The sequence below is a fragment of the Mustela nivalis genome, assembly GCF_964662115.1.
Source record: "Mustela nivalis genome assembly, chromosome: 8".
Lineage (NCBI taxonomy): Eukaryota > Metazoa > Chordata > Mammalia > Carnivora > Mustelidae > Mustela > Mustela nivalis.
The window spans coordinates 134,634,066-134,660,450 of record NC_139027.1 but is presented as its reverse complement, the minus strand read 5'-3'; the positions used below and the strand labels follow the sequence as shown (position 1 = coordinate 134,660,450).

The window sequence follows — 26,385 nt, the reverse complement described above, 5'->3', positions numbered from 1 at the left end:
ATGATGTGAGTTCCTATTAACATTTAGGATGGCTTTCTAGGATACTGTTGTTTTAAGTATCAGTATGTGTGCCATCCCAGGGACAAGACGAACGGGACTGGAAAAGCACCTGCGTTTTTCAAAAGCCTAGGCTCTATTGAGGAAAGGGGAATTCAAATATTACTGTTTTAGAATTAAAATGCTGTTTGATCAGTAGGTGGCGCCAGAGAGCAAGCTAGAATTACCCACGCTTGTGAATTGCCCAAAGCCCTGAACCAGTTATCTCTGATTTCCAGCCTCTACCAGGATCTTCAACTCACCGTGGGCTCTTAATACATATTGAATGACTGAAACATGCTCTCACAGAGTGTCAGCAAGGATAGGTGAGGACAGCGCATTTAAATGTTACAAGAAACCTTGCATTATTTTTTAAAGATTTTATTTATTTATTTGACACCGGAGGAGAGAGCACAAGCAGAGGGAGCAGTAGGCAGAGGGAGAGAGAGAAGCAGGCGTCCCACTGAGCAAGGAGCCCCAGGGGGTGCTTAGTGCCAGGACCCTAGGATCATGCCCTGAGCCTAAGGCAGTCCCTTAACTAAATGAGCCACCCAGGTACCCAGAAAACCCTTACATTTTTACCAGACCCCTCATCACTTTGACTTTCCTAGCACACAAACATTAAAATTCTCGTGCAGATTAGCTCACTTTTACATAAAGATATTACCCATCCTCTCTCCCCTTTTCTTTGGTAATAACAAACTAAGGAAATACACAAAAGGCTATGATGCAGAAACCTTCAGGGTTTGCCTATTGGAATAGGAAAATCAGCTTCCCTTAGGAAATAGCTGTAAAGTTAGAGTTGTCTCCTTTCTTTGATCCTCAGTATTTGAACACGGGGCGGGGGGATTGCCACAATTTATTTTCATATTAGCGATGGTAATAATGAGTCATTAACTGGTTTGGCAAGAAAATGAAAAAGCTTGCAGCTTGCTGGTTAATATTTTAATAATTTCACTGCTTTAGAATTATTGCTACAGCTCTTTTTTTTTCTTAACTGAGAAGGAGAGCACTAACTGGGGGTGTGTGGAGGGGCAGAAGGTAAGGGAGAGAGAAACTTAAGCAGGCTCCAACACCAGCGCAGAGCCTGACACGAGGCTCTATCTCAGGACCCTGAGATCATGACCTGAGCCAAAACCAAGAGTCAGATGCTTAACTGACTGCACCACCCAGGTGTCCTGCCTACAGCCCCCCCCCCTTTTTTTAAGATTTTATTTATTTATCTGACAGAGATCACAAGTAGGCAGAGAGGCAGGCAGAGAGAGAGGAGGAAGCAGGCTCCCCGTCGAGCAGAGAGCCTGATGTGGGGCTCCATCCCAGAACTCTGGGATCATGACCTGAGCCAAAAGCAGAGGCTTTAACCCACTGAGCCACCCAGGCGCCCCCTGCCTACAGCTCTTTAAGAAACTATTTAGCTGTTCAGTTTTAGCCAGGAAATTTCTATTGTCGTGAACCTACTTTCTAGATCTTTCTTTCCAGAATGCCCCTTTCTTCAAATTTTAAAGGACTTTTTCTTCCTGATTAGAAATGTAATGTGCATTTCAAGATGAAAAACACATTATATTATTTTAAAAAATTAAAGTTGGGGCACTTGGGTGGCTTAGTTGGTTAAGCATCTGACTCTTGGTTTCTGCTCAGGTCACGATCTTGGGGTCAAGGGGCCAAGCCCCACCTCGGGCTCTGCACTCATTGTCAAGTCCACTTGAAACTCTCTCTCCCCCTTTCCCTTCCCCCCACCCCGTGCACACCCTCTCTCTATAAATAAATAAAATCTTTCTTTCAAAAAATAAAAAATTAAAAAATTTGAAATTAAAGTTACTAGTAATCTTACTATCCAGACATCAAAACTGTGACCATGTTGATGGATTTCCTTTTTTAATGGACTTCCTTTGTTTCTATGTTATGTATGTATGTTTTCTACTCCGGTGACAGAGTTGGGTTTGAATCAAGCATACTATTTTCTGTTTATATATTTCCTTTTGTATATTTATATCCCCAGCTAGCTGCTTCCCTCCATGCACACCTATACATGCTTCCACATACACTCACACACACAGAGTTGGATATTTTTTAACAAACCACAACGGCAAAATTTGTTCCTTATAATAAAGGAACTCTATGCAGAATTGTACAAAAACCAAGCCAGTCATCTCCAGCGCCATTCCTATTATCCTTCTACCCAAGGTTCGTAATGTTAAGTTTTCTCCATGTACATACTGACTTACACAGACTCAAAACAATCATGTAGAAAAGGTTTTTCCCTATTTTTCTAGTTATTGTACCATACTGCTTCTGCTCTTACTATCCATGTATGCACACGACTGTGGGTGAATACATCTGTCTCTAATGTTTTTCTAAGCAAAAGGTAGTAGTGGAGACATACCGTGCATTATTCAACTCCCTGCTCATGGATACTCAGGTTAAAAACAGTAGCAATCACTCTCCTGCACAATTGCCCACATTCAGTTGTGCTTTTGGAGTTACAGTGAGTGTCTGTAGTTCGTACTTGCGTATGGATTCAGATTGCTTTTTTCAAAATGTTGCCTCCTCCGTGATGCGGGCCCCAGCTCTCACCAGTCCTGGCTGTTAGCAGTCTTTCCAAGTTTTGTCAGTCAGTCTGACTAATAAAATACGCCATCTGGGCTCTGTCCATTTCCCCCGCTGGCTTTTGGATCTGCATTTCTGTGACATCTCTATATAGACTTGTTGATCATTGGCATTTTTCTTGTCTGTGAACCTAAAACACATTCTCCATCGTGTTTCTCCTTGGATTGTTGTACACTGGGAACACAAACCCCATGTCTGTCACAATTTCTTCCCTCCTGTCCTTTGTCTTCTGACTGTTCCTGTGGTGCTGTCACCTCATAGAAAGAACTCTCTTTTCCTACAGTCAGCCTTCGGGTGCATCACTTAGAGCTCTTGTTTTTTTTCTAGGATGATCACCTCTTCCCCTGAGATGAAAAAAAAGCTTTGTTTTTTCTTTAATATATGTGTTGTTTGTTTTTAGTTAGCAACTTACTGCAGCAAAAACTCCATGCCCATATGACATGGGAATTTGGGAGCCCACCTATGCCAGGACCATTTTTTAAATAAAATATTATTTTCCTTTCCATGGAAATCCTAATTTCACCTATAAATGGAAGTTCTCGAATATACTTAGTTCTGTTTCTGGAAGCTCTGCTGTATCTCACTGATCTATATCTTCTCTGGTTTGCCAGCAGCACACTTTTTATTATAATAGCATTAAGACGAGCCTGACTGTCTTTTAGGATCACAAAGCCTCCCTCTAGCTATTCTTTTCCAGAATTTTCATAGCAATTCCTAGATATTCATTTTCAAATGAGCTATCATTTTATCCAGTAGTTCTCAAGGGCCCCCCCAAAAAACCTTTTGAGAATTTTTATTAGAAATGGATCCATGTGATGTTGAACTTATACAAAGAATGACTTTTTAAAATATGTTAAATCTTATGCCCAAAAACCTTTATTCAAATCCTGGGGTAACCATTATTCATATAGTTTTCTTCATATACAATCTGTTCTTACAATATGAGGCCTATATTTCCTTATTATTCTATCATTTTATTATAATTATAAATAGGATTTTTCCATGTTAAAATAGTTGCAAACATATAATGAAAAGCTGTATTTGGTGTATTTGTCTATATTGAGTTCCCTTAGCAAACATTAATTGGGGCGCCTGGCTGGCTCAATTGGTAGAGTGTGAGACTCTTGATCTTGGGGTTGTAAGTTCAAGTCCCATATTGGATGTAGCAATTACTTAAAAACAAAATCTTTAAAAAATTTTTCTTATTAATTAACAATACTTATTTATTAGAAACTCCTGGTCTCTGACAAATATAACTTATAATGGTTATGATACAGTCATCTCATTTCCAAGTTGTTTTTTCTTGTAATATTTATACTATTTCAATTGTTTCCTTGTCCCATTGTAATTAGCCTCAGCCTTCAAACAAAGCTGATACAGCGGACATCCTTTTGTGTCTCCAGTTTTAATATGAACGTCTTTAGAATTTCCTGGGTTAATATAAATGCACTGACCCTTTGAGTGGTGGTTTTTCTAGGACCTGGGTCTTTTTCTTCTACGGCCATTTTCACTTAGAGTTTGTATCAGGGTAAGTTGCTGAATTGTATCAAATACCTTTTCAGTATCTTTTGACAAGTCCTTGGGTTTGGGACTGAAGTCTGTGGATGTAGTGAATTTGTATAGCTGGTACGAATCACCTTGCATTCCTGAACAAGCCGTGGGTCGTGTTGGCTTATTCTTCTAACAAACACACTGCTCGGTTTGCAATTATGGTATTTCGCTTGAAAGTTGTACGACTCTATCCATAAGTGCAGTTGATCTCTGGGATTCTTTTTCAGGCTCTGATTTTTGCTTGTTTGTTGTAGGTGATGCTACTCTGAAAATAAATTGGGGCTCTTCCCTTCTTTTTCAGCCATTTAGCAATAGCTTCGCCATGTCGGGAATGATCCATTTATGATGTAGTCTTCGTCCCTCTTTTGTGGCCCATGCTTAAAAAAAAAACTTTCCTACTTTTTCCACAACGACCAGTCTGCATTTTACAGCCCATGTGGCTCGATATTGGTCATTTTTATTTTGCAAAATGAAAAATTACTCACTTTGCTCTGAATTTTACATTCCGTTTAATATCCTCTTAAAGTGAGTTTTAAATCTTTGGCATTTTGAGGTGTCTGTCGGCTTTCTTATGGCTGTTGGTTTCGGACGGTAGTGGTCTCAGATCCGGGCAGGGTTTCTGTTTTTGTTTTCTTGTATTGTCAGTCTTCTCCTTAGTTTGTCAAAGGGTTTGTCTATTTTTCATTTGTATTAAAGTAAAAGCAAAACTATTCATGTGGAAGCTTTTGCTGTTAGTTACTCAGTTTTTCCTCCTCCATTTTATTCATTTCGGCTTTTCTCTTTTTAATTAATCTTCTTCCTGCTTTTCTTTCTGTTTATTTTGTTATTCTAAGTTCCTCTAAGTTCGATGATTTTGAGGCTTTCATGATGAAAGCATTTAAAGCTACGTATTTTCCACGGTGACTTAACCCAATGTTAGAAATCATTTTTTTAAAAGTTCCAATCATGAGTGTCCTACAAATGTAAAATGTTAATGGGTGAACTGTCATGAAGATATTAATGAGTGCATTGGTTTCAGCAGGCTCCAACAGGCTCCAACAGGCTCACAGGAGAATTCAGCGCATGTTCAGTTGCATAGGCAGCCAGAAATTCACACGCATACAGAGCGGCTCAGGTGTCTCCATGGCAACCTCCGGACTTTCCGTCGGGACAAAGTGCATTCACGTTTCTGTGGATGAGTTGTTTGCCTTATTACATGTTTCTGTGCCTCAGAAGGTTGTAAACTATCTCAAAAACAATGAAAGGCACGAATGTCCAAAGAATTAGATAACCCAGAGCAGGGAAGACATAGGACACCCCATCTTTCTCTTTTGCCTATTTTGGGGTCTTTCAAAAATGTTCACAATAGGGGCTCCTGGGTGGCTCAGTGGGTTAAGCCTCTGCCTTCAGCTCAGGTCATGATCTCAGGGTCGTGGGATCAAGCCCCGCATCGGGCTGTCACATAAATAAAATCTAAAAAAATTTTTTTTAATTTTTAAAAAGTTCACAAAATCCATATTCCTATAGATTTATATATGAAGTATTCTTCTTTTGTAAGTTCTAGATGCTTTGCTATTTCGTTTCAGAGTGGGTTGCTTGGTTTGGTGGGTTATAGAAAAGGACGTTTCTTATTTTTCAAATAGTCACGATGTGGAAAACTGTATTTGGAATTGTAGTTTCTGATACTCATAGGCCTGAGGATGTGATCTATGAAAATACATACACTTTGTTATTTATTAGTTTATTTTTTAGTAAGATTTTATTTATTTATTCGAGAGAGAGAGAGAGAGAGAGAGAACCCTTGGTGGGGAGGGGCAGAAGGAGAAGGAGAAGCAGTCTCTCTGCGGAGCAGGGAGCCTGGGTGCCCCTGTAATTTATTAGTTCTTTCAATGACAATGCATGTGACCAGTTTTTGCTATGATTGACAGGTATCTATGAAATAAGCATGTTAAGGAAAAAAATTAACATTCTAAATAAAATCTTTAAGGGCACCTGTGTGGCTTAGTCAGTTAAACATCTGCCTTTGGCTCGGATCATGATCCCTGGGTCCTGGGATCGAGCCCCACATGGGACTTCCCTGCTGAGTGGGAGTCTGATTCTCCCTCTCCCTCTGCCCCTCCTCTACTCATTCACTCTCTCTCACTCTCAAATAAATAAATAAAATATTTAATAAATAAATAAAATCTTGTTTAAAGAGGCAGTGGGGTGGGGCGCCTGGGTGGCTCCGTCCATTAAGGGCCTGCCTTCGGCTTAGGTCATGGTCTCCGTCAGCATCCAGGAACTGAGCCCAGCATCATCCATCCAGGTCACTGCTCAGCGGGGAGTCTGCTTCTCTTTCTCCCTCTGCTCTCCCCCGCCCGCCCCCATAACTCATGCGCACTCTGTCTCTCAAATAAATAAAATCTTTTATAAGAAAAAGAAGAAGCACATTGACTTAATTATTCACTTCTCATCTTTTCTGTCTGATAAAGTTTGAAAGAAGTATTTGTAAACCTCTCAGCATGGTTATCTTTCTTTTAAACCAAGCTTTTCTTATATCTACTAGGGTGTTTTGTTTTATTATACCTTGCCCCATGTTGTTTGAGGTGTATGAGTTCGTGGTTATTATATGTTCTTTGTCGATTTTACCTTTTTTTCCTTTTTTCTATACCTATTCTTTCCATTCAGTAGCTTTTGACCTTACATTATACTTTATCTCTTGATAACATTCTAAGCCCTGCTTTATATTTATTTACATTTATTTTTATACATTTTATACATTATTTTTATACATTTATACATTTATATTTATTACATTTATTTATTTACTGTTGCCTACACTGTTATTTAAGATATTTCTTTTATCAGCTTCCCTTTGTCTTGGATAGGAGAAGTCACACTGTTTGCTTTTATCATAGTCACATAGACTTTGTACATTCACTTCTGTCTTACCGAATATTTACTGTTTATTAAACTTCATGATTTTTTTCTCTCTTTTTCTTTCTAGCTATTTCCTCTTCTCTTGAAAGTTCCTGCCTGTGTCTCCATTCTGCTAACAGTTACTTTCCAAACTTTACCAATTATTTGTAAGTTCACTTTTCTCTAGTGCCGTCTCAAATATAAATAGTGACCATGCCCCCACCTCCTACTGAAAAGTCTCGTTCCCCCATGACAGGAGGCCTTTGAACCTCATCTCTTGCTGCAACCCCCTTCTCCCCAAATCCCAAATTTTGCTAAGACAGTTCATGGGCTTCTTTCCAAGCTTCCGCTAAGTTTTGTCCTGTGGTTTGTCTCATAATTCCTGTGTTACCTTCACCCACTTAGATCTGGCCAAAGATGACAACGGTCATTGTCTGACATCGTTTCTTATATATTCTTCCTCTTCCCTGTTTCGTGTCTTTACTCTGATCTTACCGTCATTCTGTGAGAGTGAGTTCTTGAGTATACCGCTTAGAACGGGCACCTCGGTTGGCGTTTCTTTCATCCGGCAGATGAATGATACCTTTGGGCGTAGGATTCGTAATCTTCAAATTCTGTTCTAGCGGAGATGGAAGGTGTAATACCCATCTCATCCAGTTCTGAGGTGCCTTAGAGCTGGTGACCCGCCATGTTGAGACAAACTGTCAGTGTTGCTAGAAAAACAAGTGGGGACTCACCTCACTCACCTCAGCCAGGCAGAATGAGAGAACCAGATTCTGAAGCTTCCAGAATAGGGAGAGGGTCTTGAACATGGGGCTTGAATGTTAGAATGTAGAAAATTATTTTGTTGTTCATCTCCTCCTAATTCTCAGCAAAAAAATTATGATTCTGTCATTTGAAGTTTACATTTTTTATTCCTTATGACCATACAGCGCCAAGCTTTTTTATTTTTTTTCTAATTGAAGTGTAATTGACATAGAATATTATATTAGTTTCAGGTGTACAGCATAGTGATTTGTTACATATATATATTACAAAATGATCACCACCGTAAGTTTAGTTACTGTCGGTGCCGCACAGTAGATCCCCATGTCTTATTTATTTTATAATTGGGAGGGGGCATCTCTGAATACCCTCCACCTAGTTCATCCAGTCCCCCACCCCGCTGCCATCTGGCAACCATCAGTTTGTTCTCTGTATTTGTGAGTCTATTTTGTTTGTTCATTTGTTTTGCTTTTTGAGTTTAACATGTGAGATCATATGATATTTGTCTTTCCCTTCCTGACTCATTTCATTCAACATAATTCCCTCTAGGTCCATCCATGTGGTCACAAAAAGCAAGATTTCATTTTTTGTGGCTGAGTAATGCATACACATCACCTATATATTGTACCAAATCTTTATCCGTTCATCTGTGGATGGACACTGAGGTTGCGTCCGTATCTTGGCTGTTGTAAATCATGCTCAGTGAACACACGGGTGCCAGTGTCTTTTTGAACTCGTGTTTTTATTTTCTTTGGGTAAATACCCAGAAGTGGAACTGCTAGATAATATGATAGTTCTATTTTCAGTTTTTTTAAGGAAACTCCTCAGTGTTTTCCATAATGGTTGCAAGAATTTATATAGAGCTCCAAGCTTTAAACATGTTTTCCATACCAGCTCATCATTAGAAACCATTTCTGGGGGCGCCTGGCAGACTCAGTCAGAGAACCACATGAGTTTCATCTTGGGGTCATGAGTTTGAGCCCCACATTGGGTGTAGAGATTAGTTAAATAAATAAACTATTAAAAAAAGAAGGAAACAACTTTTTGGTTGGTATGCTGTAAATAACATAAATATATTATGCATTTTGATAATTATTAAATATAAGGAAAATTTTACTGGCAATAAATGTGTTGATGAGATAGATAGGCCTACTTTTGAATCGGCTTATTTACATATCCTTGATGAACATTACCTAAGAACAAATTCTTTTTTTTTTTACCAACTGCTAGAAGAAGATACAGGTAATCTTCAGTTATTTTCTTTCTTCTTGATGTAAAGTCTGAGAAGTCTCTTCCATATAAATAAGGATATGGAGAGAGAAATTGTATTGTTACAGTGATGCTTCTCAATTATTTTAATTCCTTCCAAATGATGTGCTAGAAAATCACATAATGATCAATCATAACTAACTGGGTCAATTTTGTGAAAAGCAAAGAACTGAAAGTCACCTGGGATTTCTCTCCCTGGGTAGGGAACACTTTCTCAACACTGACCCATGATTTCCAACATTTTGTCCTTTTTTTTTTTTTTTTTTTTTTTGTCCCAGAGATTTTATAGCTCCATGCATTGATTTGGTGCAGATTATTCAAGGGGAGCCACCTTCTGGTATGTTCTTAAATGATCAATTTTAGGAAAAAGTGCATACAAAAAACGAGAACCTGATAATTGATTTCTTTAAGCACGCCCTTAAAAAATATTTGCACGTGGCCAAAATACAAGAATCTTAATGGAAGTCCCTTGTCTTAGAGCAGTGGTTCAGCTTCCGGTGTAAAGAGCCGGATAGTAAATATGTTCGGCTCTGCGGGCCACATGGTCTCTGTTGCAACTGTGCACTCCGCTGTGGAACATGGAAGCCATAGGTAGTATGTAAAGGAGTGGGTGTGGCCATGTTCCAATAAAACTTTATTTATGGGCATCAAAATCTTAATCTCTTAAAATACTCACATGTCAGGAAATATTATTTTTCTTTTGTTGGTTTTTTTTTTGCAACCATTCCAAAAAAAACGTGAAAACCATTCTTAGCTTACAGATCGTACAAAGACAAGTGCTAGGTGATAGTTTGCCAGCTCTTGATCTGGACCCTGCACGCGGTAGGTGCACAATAAATATTTATTAAATAAATGGCAGTAATGATTTTCAGTGATAAAAGCTAGTACTTACTGGCTCCCGATGTGCCAACACAGTGCTGAGTGCTATACACAGTAAACTCGTTTAATGCCCCCAATAGCCCATGAGGGAAGTGCTGTTATCACTCGCATTGTGCTGAGAAGGATATGTTTCCCATCTTGCCTAGTGTAAGAATCACCTGGAAAATGTGTTAAAATGCCCACAGCCACAGCCCAGCTCTGGAAATTCCAGTACAGTGCCTCTGGCCGGGGGCCTGATAATCAGTGTTTGAAATCTAGAGCCTCTGGAGATTTTTCTGATCCAGGCAGTTAAGAAATACTAAAATATTGAACCAGAAGCTCAGAGAAGGTAAGAGACCTGCTTAGGAAAAAATTAAAAATTTAAAAATTTAAAATTTAAAAAAAAAAAAAAAAAGGAGAGCTCTGCTCAGGGTCACACAGCTCTTAGCAGTAAGAGGTCTAAACCTAAAGTCAGCATCAAACCACCTGCCTTGTTCTTTTTTTTTTTTTTTTTAAGATTTTATTCATTTATTTGATAGAGACAGAGAAAGGGGAGGAGGGACAGAGGGAGAGGGAGAAGCAGACTCTCTGCTGAACAGCGAGTCTGATGCGGGGCTCCATCAGAGGACCCTGAGACCGTGACCTGAGCCACAGGCAGACACTTAACCTCCTGACGCACCAGGCCCCCACCTGCCTGTGTTCTCACCAGCATGTTTTCGGGAGTCATGACCTTCAGCCAACTTGCTAAATGGCTTATGTGCAGGACTTCTCTGCCCTTCTCCCCAGGGATCTCGGTGGGATACTAAGTCGGACTGGGCGGCCGTTTCTTTCTCTCCTGCGAACCCACCCCATTGTGAATGACAGACCCAATTCTGGGGCACCTTAGTTTACAGTATAGTTTGGGGAGTTCACGTTCGTGTCTTTGCTGTGAGCTTGTGCACGCCAGGAAGCCTCCGCTCTGTGCTCACCGTTGCTCGGCCATGCTCCAGCCCGCGGAGCTGGTGTCCACAGGCTGCGGTTGACTTTCCCACGGGTCCTTTTGAGGAGACCAAGAACTCAAGGGCTGTGTCCTGAATCACGGTCCCTGCTGGCATCCTCGCTACTGATGCTTTTTCTTTCTTGAATTCACCCATTTTGGGTTTGGGCTTCAGAAGAGTTCTCCTTTCCGCCAGGGGACTTCCTGATCTTACACAGGAACTGCAGGTTCAAGGAGCTCAGGCTGCAGAGGGTGACTCTTGCGGAAACTGACCCTTCACTCTTTAAAACGCTGTTTCACTACCTAGTTCTGTGCTTTCCGCAGGCACGTGACCTATGCAAGGTCACTCTGCTGGTGACTGGCCGGATGGCACTTGAGCCCAGCCAGCGCCCTCCACACCTTGTTACTTCCTTCCCCAGCACTGCGTGTCTCCCCGGTGGGGAAGAGTCCCTTTTGCCCCCTGTTTGGTTTAGCTTTCTAATTTTGCTCGGTGCCTCTGACTTCATCCTGCTGTGAGAGCAACAGGGCGCCCCACCCCTGTAAGTCCCCAAACCAGAGAACATAAGCTTCAAGGAAGGTTACAGTTTAATCTTGAGTTATTAGGAGCCAACAGGGTCACAGTGCCATGTCCTGGACTGTGGGTGCTTTTCCGTGCATAAGTCCCCTCCCTACACACACACACACACACACACATAAACATTTAAAATTATATTTTGCAACCATGGGGGTACAGAGATGGGTAATCCAGAAGGGATCCCATTCCATTGTTTTTCTTTTAATGTCAAAAGAAATGAAAGCACTTTCACGGACTCCTCGCCAAGCATGATGCCTGCTGAGCCTAATGGAAAATGGGGCTGGGAGATGGTGATCAGCATGAGGAATGCAAGAGAAGATTCGTTCTACAGGGAGAAGAGAGAGGTTGGGCGGACGGATAATGTACTTATCTTTGTTTTGCCCTAGGTAAATTTTTTTACAAACGCTTTCCATTTTTTATTTTTGTATTCTTTATTTAAATTCGGTTTAGGGTGTCTGGGTGGCTCCGTGGGTTAGGCATCTGCCTTCAGCTCAGGTCATGATCAGCTCAGGTCATGATCCCGGAGTCCTGGGATGGAGGATCGAGCCCCCATGTCAGGCTCCCAGCTCAGTAGGGAGCCTGCTTCTCCCTCTCCCTTTGCCCCTCCCCACCGTTCATGCTCTCCCTCTCTCTCAAATAAATAAATAAAATCTTTTTTAAAAATAAATAAACAAGTACGGGCACCTGGGTGACTCAGTGGGTTGAAGCCTCTGCCTTAAGCTCAGGTCGTGGTCCCGGGGTCCTGGGATCGAGCCCCGCATCGGGTTCTCTGCTCAGCAGGGAGGCTGCTTCGCCCTCTCTTTCTGTCTGCCTCTCTCCTACTTATGATCTCTGTCTGTCAAATAAATAGATAAAGATCTTTAAATAAATAAATAAATAAATAAATAAAAATTCTCTTTAGTTAACATGCACTGTATTATTAGTTCCAGAGGTAGAATTCAGTGATTCGTCAGTTGCAAACAACACCCAGTGCTCTTTCCATCAAGTGCTCTCCTTCGTGCCCATCATCCAGTTACGTCATCCCCCTCACCCCCCTCCAGCAACCCTCAGTTTGTTCCCCAGAGTTCAGCAATCTCTATGGTTTGCCTTTCCCCTATGTTCATCTGATTTGTTTCTTAAGTTCCACATATGAGTGAAACCATATGGTATTTGTCTTTCTCTGATTTAGTTCACTTAGCATAATACCCTCTAAGTCCATCTATGTCATTGCAAATAGCAAGATTTCATTCTTTTTGATGGCTGAGTTATATATATATATATATATATATATATCTCACTTCTGTATCCATTCATCTGTTGATGGACGTCTGAGCTCTTTCCATTGTTTGGCTATGGTAAACATTGCTGCTATAAACATTGGGGGTGCACATGCCCCTTCAAATCACTATGTTTGTATCCTTTGGATAAATACCTAGTAGTGCAATTTCTAGGTCATAGGGTAGCTCTATTTTTAACTTTTTGAGGAACCTCCATACTGTTTTCCAGAGTGGCTGTACCACCTTGCATTCCCACCAGCAGTTAAGAGGGTCCCCCTTTCTCCACATCCTGGCCAACATCTGTTGCTTCCTGAGTTGCTAATTTTAGCCATTCTGAATGGTGTGAGGTGGTATCTAGTGGTTTTGATTTGTCTTTCCCCGATGCCAAGTGATGTTGAGCACTTTTTCATGTGTCTGTTGGCCATTTGTATGTCTTCTTAGAAGAAATGTCTGTTCATGTCTTCTGCCCATTTCTTGACTGGATTTTTTGTTTTTTGGGTGCTGAGTTTGATAAGTTCTTTATACATTCTAGATTCTAAATGCTAGCCCTTTATCTGACATTTGCAAATAACTTCTCCCATTCTGTCCACTGCCTTCTGGTTTTGTCTACTGTTTCCTTTGCTGTGCAAAAGCTCTTTGTCTTGATAGAGTCCCCATAATTTATTTTTGCCTTTGTTTCCCTTGCCTTTGGCGATGTGTCTAGCAGGAAGTTGCTGCAGCCAAATTCAAGGAGGTGGCTGCATATGATCTCTAGGATTTTGTGGATTCCTTCACATTTAGGTCTTTCATCCATTTTGAGTCTATTTTTCTATATGGTATAAGAATGTGGTCCAGTTTCATTCTTCTGCACGTGGCTGTCCAATCTTATCAACACCATTTAATGAAGAGACTGTCTTTATTCCATTGGACATTCTTTCCTGCTTTGTCAAAGATTTGTTGACCACAGAGTTGAGGGTCCATTTCTGGGGTCTCTATTCTATTCCATTGATCTATGTGTCCGTTTTTGTGCTAGTACTGTACTGTCTTGATGATTACAGCTTTGTAATAGAGCTTGAGGTCCAGAATTGTGATGCCACCAGTTTTGGTTTTCATTTTCAATATTACTTTGGCTATTTGGGATCTTTTCTGGTTTCCTACAAATTTTAGGATTGTTTGTTCTAGTTCTGTGAAAAATGTTGATGGCATTTTGATAGGGATTGCATTGAATGCGTAGATTACTTCAGGTAGCATAGATATTTTAACAATATTTGTTTTTCCAATCCATGAGCATGGAATGTTCTTCTATTTCTTTGTGTCTTCCTCAATTCCTTTCTTAAGTGCTCTATAGTTTTCAGAGTACAGATCTTTTACCTCTTTGGTTAGTTTTATTCCTAAATCTCTTATGGGGCTTGGTGCCATTGTAAATGGGAGTGATTCTTTGATTTCTCTTTCTTCTGCCTCATTGTTAGTGTATAGGGATACAACAGACTTCTGTGCATTGATTTTATATCCTGCAACTTTGCTGAATTCCTGTATCAGTTCTAACAATTTTTTGTTGAAGTCTTTTGGGTTTTCATATTGTCTGAAAAGAGTGAAAGTTTGATTTCTTTGACAAACTTCTTCTGAAAGTTTAACCAGTTCAGATGCCTTTTATTTTTTTTTTCTGTTGTCTGATTGCCGAGGCTAGAACTTCCAGTTACTATGTTGGACAACAGTGGTGAGAGTGAACATCTCTGTCCTGCTCCTGACCTTAGGGTGAAAGCTGTTTCCCCCCGTTAAAAATGATATTTGCTGTGGGTTTTTTGTATATGGCTTTTATGATATTGAGGTATGTTCCCTCTCTCCCTACACAGCAGAAAGTTTTTACCAAGAAAGAGTGCTGTATTTTGTCAAATGCTTTTTCTGCATCTGTTGAGAGGATCATATGGTTCTTATCCTTTCTTTTATTAATGTGGTGTAGCACATTGATTGATTCATGGATGATAAACCCCCCCCTCGCGGCCCAGGAGTAAATCCCACTTGATAGTGGTGAATAATCCTTTTAATGTACTGTTGGATCCTGTTAGCTAATATCTTCGTAAGAATTTTTGCATCCATGTTCATCAGGGATATGGCTCTGTAGTTCTCCTTTTTAAGTGGGGTGTTTGTCTGGTTTTGGGATCAAGGTAATGCTGGCCTCAGAATAAGTCTGGAAGTTTCCCTTCCATTTCTATTTTTTTGAACAGTTTCAGAAAAATAGGTATTATTTCTTCTTTAAATGTTTGGCAGAATTCCACTGGGAAGCCCTCTGGCCCCGGACCCTTGTTTGTTGGGAGATATTTTCTATTTTTTTAAGAGATTTTATTTATTTATTCATGAGAGACAGAGAGAGAGGCAGAGACAGAGGGAGAAGCACTCCGCAGGGAGCTTGATGTGGGACTTGATCCCAAGACCCTGAGATCACGACCTGAGCTAAAGGTAGACACTTAACCAACTGAGCCACCCCAGCACTCAAGTTGGGAGATTCTTGAATCCTGATTCAATTTGTCTGCCAGTTATTGGTCTGTTCATGTTTCCTATTTCTTCCTCTTTCAGTTTTGGTAGTTTATATATTTCTAGGAATGCATCCATTTCTTCCAGATTGCTAATTTGTTGACATATAATTGCTCATAATATTCTCTTATAATTGCTTGTATTTCTTTGGTGCTGTTTGGCATCTCTTCTCTTCCATTCATGATTTTATTTATTTGGGTCATTTTGCTTTTCTTTTTGATTAGTCTGGCCAGGGCTATATCAATCTTGTTAATTCTTTCAAAGAACCAGCTCCTAGTTTTGTTGATCTATTCTACTGGGGTTTTTTATTTTTGTGTCATTGATTTCTGCTCTAGTCTTTATTATTTCTCTTCTCCTTCAGTACTGAGGCTTTATTTGCTGTTCTTTTTCTGCCCCTTGAGGTGTAAGGTTAGGATGTGTATTTGAGACTTTTCTTGCTCCTTGCAGAAGGCCTTCCCTCTTAGGACCATCTTTGCTGCATCCCAAAGGTTCTGAACATGTTTTCATTTTCTTTTGCTTCCATGTATTTTTTTTTAATTCTTCTTTAATTTCCTGGTCTGGCCATTCGTTCTTTAATAGGATGCTCTTTAACCTCCATGTACATGTGGTCCTTCCAAATTTTTTCTTACGGTTGACTTCAAGGATTGTGGTCTAAAAATATATAGAGCATAATCTCAGTATTTTTGTACCTGTTGAGACCTGATTTGTGACCCAGTATATGATCTGTCTGGAGAATGTTCCACGTGTGTGTTCTATTGCTTTAGGAGGAAATGTTCTGAATATATCTGTTAATTCCATCTGGTCCAGTGTGTCAGTCAAAGCCCTTGCTTCCTTCTTGATCTTCTGTTTAGATGATCTGTTTATAAAAGTTCTTAAGATATCATTTATATAGGGGCTCCTGGGTAGCTCAATGGGTTAAGCCTCTGCCTTCAGCTCAGGTCATGATCTCAGGGTCCTGGGATTGAACCCCCTACATCAGACTCTCTGCTCAGTGAGGAGCCTGCTTCCCCCTCTCTCTCTCTGCCTGCCTCTCTGCCTACTTGTGATCTCTGTCTGTCAAATAAATAAAATATTTTTTAAAAAAGATATCATTCGTATACTATAATAATTCACCCTTTCAACTGTATAATTTAATAATTTTTAGTACATTCACTAAGTTGTGCAACCATTAACAGCATCTAATTGCAGAACACTGTCAACACACCAGGAAGAAACCCTGTCCCCATTGGCAAACACCCCCTATTCCTCCGTCTTCTTAGCCTCTGGCAACCACAGATCTGTTTTCTGTCTCTAGCTTTTGCCTATTCTGAGCATGTCACATAATTAGAATCAAACCGTACAGGATCTTTTGTGACTGATTTCTCTTATTCAACATAATGTTTTCAAGGTTCATCCACATCATAATGTGTAGTGCTCCATTCCTTTTCATGGCCATATAGTATTTCACTGAATGGCCAGACCACATTTTTGTTTATCTGTTCACCAGTTGGATGGAAATTTGGTCCAGAGTGTCCTAGTTTTTGTCCTAGTTTTGTCCTAGTTTTTAAGATAGCAATATATTATAACATCATCCAATTTTTAGAATTATTGGGGAATTTTTATGATAATACCCACTACATATTGAGCAATTACTCTCTGTCAGTCACACTAACCCACTGACCATCCCCAGCAGCGCCCCCTAAAGGAGGTATTATTACCACCACCCTCTCTGGTGACTGATGAGGCTGAGCAATGGAATGGATAAGCAGCTGACCCTGGGTCACACAGCTAGTTGATTTGACTTAGTTTGATTTGATTTGAATCATACGGTGATTAAGATCTTATTCTGGAGCCAGAATCCCATGTTGGAAATCCAGTAAAAAGCAGGGCACATCCATCCATCTCTGCATGAACATGAAGACAAAGCAGTAGATCCTAGCCTAGGGGCCAACATGAAAATAGTAGGACATGGCAGGGAAATGGCACATTTTTCTTTCAGGTGAGGAGGAAGGGTAGAGGTGCCTGGCCAAGGAGCTACTCGGTTCTTTTACTAAGCTAACGTCCTTTGAGCACTTACCATGAGCTGGGTACTTGCTAAATATTTAACTGCTGCCTCCTACAACCAACTCCCAAAAAAGTCAAGAATGGACCAGAGGAAAGTCCTATCATTTCTTCCAGCACAAATTAGCATCACTTAGCCCCCAGGAAATGCATCCGTCTGTACGTGGATCATATTTACTTGTTTTAACAAAGATCTACTTATTTGTATTTTTAAAACATGGTTTCTCAGGAGAGTTAAGACTTGGTACTTGTGTCTCTTCTTCCTTAAATCAATCTCTTTCCTGTTTAAAAATTAACTATAACATTTTATAAGAATTAATTTAGGAAGCAGTTTTTTGGTTTTTGTTTTTTAAGGATTTGTTTGTTTATTTTTGAGAGAGAAAGAGAGTGGGGACAGGGACAGAGGGAGATAGAGGCAGATTCTGCACTGATCAGTGCAGTGCAGAGCCCACCACAGGGCTCGAACTCACGACTCTGAGATCATGACCTGAGCTGAAACCAAGAGTCAGATGCCATCCCAGGTGCCCCCAGCAGTTAAGTTTTTAATGCTGATTTTGTGGTTCTTGAGCAGTGGTGACGGTCGGTTCCCTTGGGCTATATTTTTCCAGTACTACTCTTCCCCTAAGACTTAATTCACTGATTTCCGAAAGTGGAACTGGATGTTGTTTAGTTATTGGACTGAGGGAGACTATAGAGCGAATGTTCTGGAACCAGCAACCGTTATAATACTGGCAGTTCATTGGTAGAATCGTTCCGGGCACATGTGTAGAACTAGTAACAGGCCCGAGGGGCTAGGAGGACGCCAGGTCATATGCCTGAGCCCCTGCCTTGAAGCGGTTTATTGTCCAGTGTGCTATTGTTTCCTCTACCAAAATTGTGGGTTTGGGGGTCTGAGACTGACCCCTCTAACCCCCCAGAAGAAAGCGCTCAGTAAATGTTCACTGAACTCATTCACTCGTTCGATATGTGTTTTTTGAGCACCTACTATGTGCTGCCTGCATTTTTGGAAACATGGGGGTTATCACTGAGCAGAGAATGATCCTCGCCCTTGTGGAATCTGCCTTCCAGAATGGGGAAACAGACAACACACAATAAACAGAGCACATACATGTGTTATAGTGTAAGGAGGTGACGAGTGCTCGAGGGGCAATTTGGTAAGGGAAGAGGGCTTAAGGTTTTAAATAGGGTGGTCAGGGAAGGCCTGACCTGAGTTAAGAGTGGAACAAAGCCTAGAATGAGGGAGAGAGCAAGGAAGGGAGCCATGTGGATATCAAGAGGAAGAGAATTCCAGAGGGAAAAGCCAGTGGAAAAACCCTTTGATGTGGCTAAAGAAGGGAGAGCAGGAAACAGCAGCAGGCAGACCGTGAAGTTGATGAGAGAATGATTCTCTACATTTTGTGCGTATCTGATGTATATTATAATCCTCATTAAACCAATGACAGCAGTTGCATTCATTCAGCAAATACCAATGTCCAAAGGGGCGTACATAGGGTGTTGGTGTCACGAGGCCGTCAGGGTCCTTGCCCTCTGGGAACTCGCAGTCAAGTAAGGCAGACAGGCAAATACATATTTACCACGGCACCTGAGGTTTCTAGCGGGGGCCCCGGAAGCATGACGAGGAAGCCATGTGACCCAGATTTGGACCGCCCAGGGGAGGCTGCTTGTGCAAAGTCAGTGAGGCGTAGGAGGCACAGCTGAAAAGCAGGAACCAAGCAATGGGGGATGAGCATTCCAAGGTGGACGGCAGCACACACAGGTCTGGAGGGGGAGAGGTCATTTGTAACTGGAGCATTTTTCCAGAGGGAGGATGGGCGGGGGGGGGTAGGGATTGGTGTTTCTCGGGGTGTATTAGGCTCCTGGAAAGTTGATTTCAGGAGAAAAGAGCGCCCCATTTATAACATAAATTTAAGATGGCCATATAGTTCCTCATCCGAACTGGGACACCGCTGGGAGCGAAGAGGCACTATTGATTAACAATGCTGGGAAAGCAGGTGTGAATCAGCTTCTACCTGCTGTTGTTGCTGCTGGATGGAAGCCAGAAGCTGTAAAGTAATGACTAGTGCTCCACCCTAGCGGTGGAGTGCAGCATTGCAACCCCAGGCAAAGAGAGTGCCACATCCCACGGGATAGTTTTCCAGGAAAAAGTACAAGTCCCATGCCACAATGCTTCTCACTGTTTGGGTTTTCAGCCTAGTGCTTTCGATATGAGTAGTGTAAATGTATCTGTCAGTCTTCATCAGTCTTCACCTCGTGACTGGAATCCTGTTTTCAATGTTAACAGCTGTGCTAGATTGTTGTTTCCAACTCAACACTCCCTCCCTGGTCTGGGATTATAGGTATCTTCCCTTGTCCATTGGCATCATGGTGGGTGGAATGCGTTTCCCTACCCCCCTAATTCTGGGCAAAGCCATGTTTTTGCTTTGGCTAATGGAATTCTCATAGACCTGATGGGAAGAGGGGCTTTCAATGTGCCTGTATGGTGTGCCTTATCCTCTTGTTCTCAAGCAACCTTGAGACCTTGTCATGAGAAAAACATGCCCGTGTGGCTGATAACCCAAGGAGAAATGGACAGACCAATGGAACTGACCTCAAGCCAACCCTCAGCCTAGAGCCAAACCCAGCAGAGCCACAGTGAACTCCCAGACCTATAAAAAAGAAAATAGACAGTCATTGTAGAAAGCCACTGAGATTTTGAGGTTGGTTGTTACACAGCAAAATCAGACCAATACAGCAGACTATGAGTGAAACCTCCAGCTTACTATTGCCTATGGAATTGCCGTATCCAGTATTCGGTATTTATTTGGATGAATGAGATGATGTTTCCCCTACAATACTACTTGAAAATCACTTTCAACAGAAGCGAGTTGAGAAAGTACAATTTGGAAGCAAATTATATGAGGAGGTGAGTCAGGAAGTCATTCTCCTGCCTGGCTTGCTCAGCGGGCCCATGGAGGACTGGAACAGCTGGCAGTAGAGGGCACTGATTAGGAACAGGGGTCCTGGAGTCAGAAAGAATTGGGTTCAAATCCCAGTTCTGCATCTTCTCAGAGATATGACCCAGGAAGTGACCTTAACCTCTCTGAACCTCAGTTTCTTTTGCTTTAGCGCAAAAAATGTTACCTCTATTTTAGAGTCTTGTAAAGTAGGATTACATTAAGCAATACACATTGAGTACCTGACACATCGTAGGCCGTCACTTGGTGTAGCCACATGCACTAGCAAAACTAATGATATGCCTTCTCATCCTTGGGGAACCCATCATCCTTGGGGAACCCTACTAACTCATCATTAGTAGGGCCATTCAGGAGCCACCTCCTTCCTGTGCAGAGGGGATGTCATTGTGCTCACCTGGGTCGGGGGCAGTGTCCTGCCTGCCATTGTACAAGCTGGTGAACATCCGCTACTCCCACCACTTCCTTGCAGCTGGAGGACAAGCACGTGACCTGGGCTTGGCCAGTCAGATGCTCTGACCCAAGCGTGAGCAGGCAGCAGAAACCACGGGTCAGATCCAAGTTCATTCACAGTGAGAGCATTTCGGCAGAGGCCTGAGCAGTGTGTGATGGTGGCAGCAAGGGGTCTGGGGAGAGTGGGGTGGAGTTTAGAGGTTCCCGGCATCAGTACCAGAGTTGTCTCCCTGCACCATCCAAAGCAGATAGTCCCCCAGTATGGGTATGTCCTTCATGGTGACACTTAGCTGGCCGGCCCCCCTCTCTGCCCATTACCTGAGCCGGGGTCTCCGTACTCCTTGAGGCACTTGGCTGACTCATGTGCTGCCCATAAGTTCCTGTTCTGGTTCAAATGGCCAGTGGTTTCTGTTAGGAATCACCAACAAAACCCAGCATTCCCAGAGAGAGCAGCTTTGATTGGATCTTTTGTCACCGAACAAAACGGAGGGCTCCAGTGGACAGAATTTGAGGCCATACCAACATAGAAGTCCTTGCTGTAGACTCAGCCCTTGCCCTAATCCAACTCAGATGTTTTTAACTCTAGTCGTGTAAACCTTGGTGTTTTTATGCAGAAAGAGCCCTCCACCCACTGCCAAGGGCACTGTCCTCCCTTCTGAGAGCTGCATGGGAACCAGCTTCAGGGCTGGCCTTTGATTTCATCATAAGGGAGAACTCTTGAAAGTAAACAAATCCCAGTAATTTTTTTGGTAACAATTTTCAAACATACAGTGAAGTTGAAAGAATTTTCTGGGGAACACCCATATTCTGTGCATGAAGATTCAATCACCATGACATTATATTTGCTTTATCGAATATCTTTACATTATGGTAAATTTTTCACTGAAAAATTTAATACGTGCACAAAGTAGAAAAATTGAAACATTTCAGTGTGGTATCTAATGGACAATTCTTCTCCTTCCCACACCAGATTCTCAACTCCCCTCCCCAAAAGCTATTATGTGCTTACCCATGCTTGTATATATAGATTTTGTTTCTTTTCTTTGTTAATTAACTAAGATGGACCTTTAATCTACATAGTGTCTTCTCTTTTCTCTTTTTCTATATCTTTTCTCTTTATCTATATCTTTCAGGACTTTTTCCACAAAGTTTATTAAGCACCTACTATGTGACAGGCATTTTCTCTACACAGCAAGCACCCTGACAGTTTGGAATAGTTTCACGCCACCGTCCAGGGCTTAAGATTCAGACATCATTCCATAGCAGCTCATGTGTGACTAGTTCATTCCCTTTTTTTTTTTTTTTTTAAGACTTGGTTTTAAAGTCATCTGTATCCCCAATGTGGGGCTGGAACCCACAACCCCAAGATCAGGAATCATAGCCTCTACCAACTGAGCTAGCCAGGCACCTCTAAACTAGTTCTTTTTTTTTTTTTTTTTTTAAGGTTTATTTATTTGAGAGAGAGAGCTCAAGCCCGCAAGTGGCAGGGAAGCACAGAGAGAAAGGGAGAGGGAGAATCTCAAGCCGGCACTTCATAGAGCCTGATGCAGGACTTGATCCCAGGACCCTGAGATCATGATCTGAGCTGAAGGAAGACACGTAACTGACTGAGCCAGCCAGGCGCCCCAAAACTAGTTCCTTCTTAGAGGTACTTTTAATCCAAGGCTTAAATGCTTGTAAGACCCGGGTGACAACAAAAATGTGGGAAGTATCTGCAGTGAAAGCGTGGCCACCAGACGTCAGGAGATCAGAAGCCAGAGCTAGTTCATCAGTTCTGGGAATTCTCTGCCATAGATAAGACTCAGATATCCCACATTTATCCCTTTGTTTCATTTTCTTTCTCTGACTCTGCACCTCGTCCTCTATTCTGTATCTTTCACATACCCCTAGGCTTCTCCCTAGGCTTTTTGGGTTTTCCTGATTCCAGGCAAGGGGAGTCCCTCCCTGGTCTTTCTCAACGGCTTGATCAGATATTGTCGACACTTTTGGTTATGAGCAACAGGAAACACACAAAAACTAGCAGAAGTAAAAACACTTCTGGGACAGACACTAGGTAGTTTCCAGAACCTGAGAAAGAAACACAGGGGTCAGAGCTAGTCCGGGGACCTGAAGACCTGGGGACCTACGGCAGGGAGGTGGTCTTGTGTGTGTCTTCTTTCATGATCGTGCCCATTGTGGCAGATCTTGGCTTGGCTTTGTTCTTTGCCCCTGCAGACGGGTTTTCTGTACATGGCAGAAGGATATGGTCACTGGCAACTCCAGCTTAACCCCATCCCAATTCAGTCAACCCAGAGGGATTTCTCTGCTCTGGTATAGAAATAGTCCAGGGATGGTTCTCCACTGAGGCACGTGCCCAGTGCTAGAGCAGCTTTGTGGTCTGGGGAACTCAGTGAGCTAGGACTAGCCCATCCTGCCCACTGACCATCAGCAGCTTTCTAGAATTAGCTGTTGGTTTAAGACCTCTTGGGGAGCTTCCTGGGAGTCATCTGAAACCAGTTCTGTATTGGAAGAAAGAGTCAGGCCACTCCAGACTGGCAGATGGTAGGTTTAGTAAGCAAGGGAACTTACACATGATGGTTGTCTTGGGCAAAAGCCACAAGATGAACAGATGTCCGCACCTTCCTGCCGAATCTTAAAGGCTTAATTTTTTAAATTTTTTTAAAGATTGATTTATTTATGAGAGGTGGGGATGGCCAGAAGGAGACACCGTCTTAAGCCAACTCCGCACTTAGCGTGGAGCCCAGGGCTTGGTCTTCTGACCCTGAGATCACAATCTCAGACGAAACCAAGAATTAGACACTTAACCAACTGCACCACCTAGGCGCCCCTTAAAAATCTACATATTAGGCCATAACTGGTTCAGTCATGTACCACCCAGATGGTCTAAGCACCACATCACTATCTCAAGGCTATGTCCATGGGGCAGCTTCTGGGAGCCGGGAAGGCAAGCAGAACCCGTATTTCAAGGATTGGGGAGAGAGTAAGGAGCCTCCTGTTGCTGGGGTCCAGCTCACAGATCAACCAGTGGTCATATCCTCTCGATGACCTCCCCCAACCCTGCCATCCCACCACAACTAGCTCTCCAAAAGAAGAAGGGTCGCGTTGTCATACAAAACCATAAAGCTTCCCTGTGGAGGCCTTGAGCCTCTGCTCCCTCTGCATACCTCCTTCCCTGTGCATTTCCTGGATGATCCTTGGGGATTCACTCTGCTCCAATATGGGGCCGACACACTCCCTTCAAGGGGGAAGGGCATGGTCCAATGCTTGGCCAACCCAAGTACTCCCTGACCTTGGTCAAAGACATGGGGCCAATGCAAGGGTCAGCAAAATCTTTCTAAAGCAACAGAAATGGTTGCTGATTCAACAGAAATCTCTGATAGTAAAGATTTCAGGGGTAGGGGGCCATCCAGTCTCTGTTACGGTTCTAGCATAAAAGCAGCCCTAGACAATAAACATTGGCAAAGGAGCCTGTGTTCCCACAAAGCCTGTTTTGAGAAACAGGCAGCGGCCCGATTTAGACCATAGTTTGTCATCTCCTGGTCGAGAGGATGGGCCGATGACCCAAGACAAGGCAACCAAGCCTCACCAGGGCTGAAGTGAGTCTCTATGTCTAGCCAAGGGGGAGGGAATTAGTCAAGAGCAAGGACATGGGGAGGCGGGGCTCCCCCAGAGCGGGGTCAGAAGCTGCCCGGCCCCTGAGAGAGGGGCCTGAGAGCAGGTGGACGCACAACACAGCTGTGCTGAGAGGAGCCCAGCAGGACCAAGCCGGCAGGATGTTGAGCCCCTGGACAGAACCAGAGCTGAAATGAAAACGTCCTCCTAACCTTGCGTTCTTGGGCACAAATTATTATTTTTTTCCTAAGGGAAAAAAAAAAAAAAAAAGGAAGGGTGTTTTGTTACTTGCAAGCATACAAGCCTGATTATTAGACCCTCTGTGACGGAAACGGAGTCCGAGGAAGCCTGGGGTATCCCTAGTAATTGATAGAGTCATTTTTCATTGACTGCTCCGCTCCCACTCTGCCGAGCATGTTACAGCGGCCCTGAATAGTGGACAACGCAATAATGCTCTTTTTACAAACGAGAAAACTAAGGCCCAGAAATAGTAAATCACTTGGGGGCACCTGGTGGCTCAGTTGGTTAAACGTCTGACTTCCATGATGATCGTGGGGCCCTGGGGTCAAGCCTCATGTGGGGCTCCCCACTCATCGGGGAGTCTGCCTCTCCCTCCGTCCCTCCCCCCACCAGGCATGTGCTCTCTCTCTCATATAAATAAAATCTAAAAAAATTTAAAAACTTATATTAGAAGCATTTGTTCCAAGCTGTAGAGCTATGACTTGACCAGTTCTGTCTTAGATATTTCTGAATATTCTTTAGGCTGCCTTATTCCTCAATGAGTGTCTCTGGTGAAAACATCACACCTTTTAGTTCTTTGTACACTTTTTATAAGCCCAGCCCCTCAAGTTAAATACATTTATCATATTGATTGGTTGATTGATTGATTGATTGATTTAGCATCCATAAGCTTGTCAGGCATGCATACTTCTTTTTTTTTTTAAGATTTTATTTATTTATTTGACAGAGATCACAAGTAGGCAGAGAGGCAGGCAGAGAGAGAGAGAGAGGGAGAAGCAGGCTCCCCGCTGAGCAGAGCCCGATGCGGGGCTTGATCCCAGGACCCTAGGATCATGACCTGAGCTGAAGGCAGAGCCTTTAACCCACTGAGCCACCCAGGCGCCCCAGGCATACATACTTCTTGTGGGTGAACTTTACCAGATCCAGTATTTTCCTTACAACTTTGAGAGGAAAGCAGCATGGATATTTACTGTCAATTTCTTAGGCGGTAAATCTGAGGTCCAAAGTCATAGGTCCACCACCAATCCGGCAATGCCAAGAGTCACCATCTCATCCAACTTCCCCGTTCCATCTGCAGCCTGGGACTCATGCCCCTAACAGAGCAGGGAGAGAGCAGCTGGGGGGCCTCACACCTTTCCAATATGGGAAGTGGTTTGACATCCCCCAGAAGTGAATGCGGCAGGAGTAGGGCTCCGCCAAAACCCATTCACGCTACTCCAGCAACCAATGTGTTCCTTTTAAGACTAGAATCCCTAATGTTTTTATGAGCGCTTTCATGAATAATTCACGCATTCACAATGTCCAAATAGCAAAACAAAACAATAGAGGATGGTATACATGGAGATACGTCTCTCCCAGCCTGTGGAGTTCCCTTCCCGGTCTGTACGCGTAACTGCTTTCCTTCCTACCTACCTTTCATTCTTTCTTTCCCAATTCTTCTTTCTTTTTGGTTTTCTTTTGCTCTTACTGGGGTGTCCCCAGTAGCAGACCCTGAGACAAGGATTGGAGAGCAAGCAGCTTCTTTGGGAGGTAATCCCTGGAGAGGACCATAGTGGGGCGGGTCGAGAAAGAGCAGATACAGAGCGTGTTACCAGCACAGTCACCACCCCGGGCAGCTGGCCCTGACCTCTGCCGGGAGCCCCTGGGAGGCAGGAAGGAACTAATGCCTCGGAGTTAGGCCCTGTGGGGCGAGGGAGCTGAGGTATTTATTCACCCATGCCCAGCATTTGCTGATTGAGCCACTCCTGAGGTGACAGGAAGAGATGACCAGCCCACGTCTTTCTGGCTACTGCACAGGTGGGCAAAGGG

The 26,385-nt window shown here is 42.7% G+C and overlaps 1 protein-coding gene across 2 annotated transcripts in view; it reads left to right on the top strand.

Annotated features, from left to right (window-relative positions):
* ZFP64 (ZFP64 zinc finger protein) overlaps positions 1-26,385 on the top strand; it is an 87,421-nt gene that overhangs the window by 30,277 nt on the left and 30,759 nt on the right. The gene's annotated exons all lie outside the window — the stretch shown is intronic.